Consider the following 3809-nt stretch of genomic DNA (forward strand, 5'->3'; position numbering starts at 1 on the left):
ATGTCCACGCTCGGCTAGCTATTGGGAAGTGACTGTCTGGCAGCAGTGACGATCGAAAGTTTGATGTTTGTGGTTTTCTCCGGTCTGGTATTGTAGATCAAAGGCGCTCGTTGGTGTTAGTCACGTAATGCGCGCTTTCGCAAACTGTCGCGAACGTGCATCAAGTTTTTTGTGTACTCGCCACGTCACCGAACGACATGGACAGCCTGCATTTTCTCTAAGGCTCTTTTCAAGATTTCACTCTGCGAATTTTTTTTTTTTTAATGCCGCACTTGACAGTTCTCCTTAAGGTGTTGGTATTTTATTGCCTGTTATTTAGTGCTCTGCATTTTACTTAATGAAAATACTCTAAAGTAGTCCTTGTCTGCTGGAATTGGCTTTTCATTTAAATACTAATTCTCCCTTAATGCTGGTCTAGTTGATTTTATGATTTGTCCCACTGAAGCATGTGTACTACCATATAGCTATATTGAGTAACTTTTAATCGTGTTTGTGCACTACTGGAAAAAAAATTAGTACACCTGGTCAGATGACGTCTATTTTGACCCAAGTACAGAATATGCCACCTGGCGGATCGTCGGCCAACAATAGCGGTGTGGCATAGCTACCAGATCTGTCCTTTAAATGGGTCGGAGGCAGAGGACTCAGTGTGGTGCAAACGTGTGAAGCAAGCAGGCATTCATGCCACGGGGACGCACTCGTGCTTCCTACAGATAGATGAGCGAGTTTGAAAGAGGTCAAGTTGTGGCCTTCCGAGTGGCGGGATGGTCCTTTCAGAGAACTGCGATACACGTAGGATGTGCTGCGTCGGTTGTGCATCGATGCTGGTACCATTGTTCACGCAAACATTCTCACACCAGTACACGAGGTTCTGGACGTCCACACAGCACAGACGCGCCCCAGGATCGTCGTAGCGCAAGAACAGCAGTGACAGATCATACAGCTACCACAACACATATAAGAGGGTTCGTGAGCCCAGAAGTGTCAACACGAACTGTTGCAAACCGGTGGGTCTGCGCCCTCTCACACTTCTACCCCACTTCCCACTCACGCCACAGCATCGAGCTGCACGCTCGACTGGTGCCGTCAGAGGATCACTTGGAAGATGGAATGGCATGCCGTGGTCTTCAGCGATAAAAGCAGATCCGCCTGCAGGCAAGTGATGGTCGTTCGCTCGTTCGACGTAGACCTGGTGAGCGCTGTCTCGTAGACTGCATTGGTCCAAGACACACTGGTCCCACCTCAGGCCTTATGATCTGGGGTGCGATGAGCTACAACTTTCGCCCACCTTTGGTGTTCCTCGAGGGGACGCTAACCAGCGCTTGGTAGATCCAGAATGTTATTCTTTTGCCGCTCTTGCAACGGGAAGGTGATGTATTGTTCCAACAGGGTAACACTCGCCTACACACACTGCCCGTGAAACTCAACGTGGTCTGCAAGACGTGCAGCAACTTCCCTGCCCAACACGACCTTCAGACTTGTCTCCAGTCGAGCATATGTGGGATATGATGGAACGAGATGTGACTGGTGCGACTCGTCAACCAACAGCGCTTACAGAGCTACGTGAACAGCTCGAGCAGGCGTGGAATAACATATCCCAGGACAGTATTCGTCCTATGTACGATCGACTGGTTGTCGAAGTCAGCGAACGCACTGTCTCCTGTGAAAGCTGCATCACGTACTAATAAAAAAATGGTTCAAATGGCTCTGAGCACTATGGGACATAACAAAATGGCTCTGAGCACTATGGGACTCAACTTCGGAGGTCATTAGTCCCCTAGAACTTAGAACTAGTTAAACCTAACTAACCTAAGGACATCACACACATCCATGCCCGAGGCAGGATTCGAACCTGCGACCGCAGCGGTCTCGCGGTTCCAGACTGACGCACCTAGAACCGCACGGCGACACCGACCGGCCACGTACTGATATTGGTGTTTCAGCATGTGCTCACCTGCCTCGAGATGACTGGGTGTTTGTGTTGTCCTCATCATTTCATTATCATTCATGAAAGTGGCGAGATTGGACTGAACAAAGTTTGGGGATTTGTACGGGCGCTGATAACCACGCAGTTGAGCGCCACACAAACCATACATCATCATCAGTAGCAGCAGTATGTGCTGGTACCTAGTACCTCAGAACTGCTTGTGCTATTGATCCCTAAATGTAATCATTTCATATACTTCATATTCACTATTGCAACAACAAATCTTGAGTGAACTGAAAACCTCTAAAGAGGTGTACTAATTCTTTTCTGGCAGTGTACATATGTGCTAAAATTAGCCATTATTTAATGAATTATTTAACGGCGACATCACTGTAACATTCATCAAACAGTTTTACATTACGACTGACTAAAGGTATCTAATTTTGCTAAGACGTCTGGCCAGCTGAGTGTATTAAATCTCTATTACTTACCATTTGTTACTTTTGTAACTAGCCCTCTGTCTTTTAACTATTTTCAGTTGTCATTTTGGCCTGCTGCCCTTTGGCCTTGCTGACTCTGTGTGCTTGAGCGGCTACTGCTGTCGTTCGCTGTCCGTGGGGTTAAGCGCTGACCTCGCCACGAATATTTCAGTTATTCAATTTTTATGTGATTTGTTTTATAAATTGTCTTTAAATCTCTTAGTAAATGTAAGAAACACAGCCTAAGGGTGTCCTTTAGAATCAGTTCAGGCTGTTACTTGGCCAATGTGGGGCAGCACCCTATTGTATAGTTACTTATGGACTTGTTGTGTTTTCATCAAATTCCAGACAAATCCTAAAGCACCTTCGCCAGTTATAAAACTTGTTTACAAGACCGCCGACCGTTAAGTCAGTAGATGCCTTTCTTTTAAAATACTGTTAAAGTTCGTTATCAGTATTTATGTTCCTGATCTGTTATTGTTTTTGGAATTGTCACTACAGTAGCTTGCATCACTTGAACTTTTCAGTTACCTAAACCGTACTTGATTATATGGAAATATTTTTCTTGTTTGGATAAAGAAACGCCGGTTACAGGCGACCTATAGTATAAATTCCACCTATGGTCTGCGTGATCATTGTGCCTTAAATCATACTATCATTACCAGTGGATTCCTTGCCTTTTAGGGGAATTTCAGGCAAAACTTAAAGCCCCTTCACCGAATGTATCCTTATTTCCGTGATCACGGACCGCTAATTCAGTTAACCTGTAAATCACCTTATTTATATGAATACTACTGAAGGTCAGTGTTTGTAAAATTCGCAGTCCCCCTTACTGTACTGTACTTGCATGTAGATTACTTTTTTTGGCTAATCTATAAACCATACCTTTAACTAGGCCTTGAGCCAGTTTTTCAGTCGCCGAGTTTGTCATTTGATTTCCATTTTCTGCCTATGAACAAAGTCACAAAGATATTAATTATGTAGCAGAAATTTGGTTTGTGATTCTGTGTTTGTCGCTGCAGTAATTCAAAACTTCAAGTTTAGCTGTGAATGTCACTTGTTATTTGCCCTTAATCCGCTGAATTGGATTATTCTTGATCTTTATTCCTTGTTGACCATTTGCGCTGAAAGTGTTTCTTTATACTCTAAATTTTTTTCGTGTTTTGTCATTCTGTCATCGGTCTGTTTTCTTCATTGTAGAGATTTTGACTGGTTTAATAAACTGTTTTTAAAATACAATTTTGTGATTCCAGCACCTTTCCATTCTCTTCAGAAGCTCCCAAGAGCTTCAAAAACTTTATAACAATCCCTCGTAGAACAGATTGTGTAGCTGATAAATTTTGGAGATAAGGACAGACAACATCTGAAGAAGAGACAAGTTTTCAGTACATGGTGTTAAACTC

This window comes from Schistocerca serialis, chromosome 5 (genome assembly GCF_023864345.2).
Source record: "Schistocerca serialis cubense isolate TAMUIC-IGC-003099 chromosome 5, iqSchSeri2.2, whole genome shotgun sequence".
In the NCBI taxonomy this organism is placed as follows: domain Eukaryota; kingdom Metazoa; phylum Arthropoda; class Insecta; order Orthoptera; family Acrididae; genus Schistocerca; species Schistocerca serialis.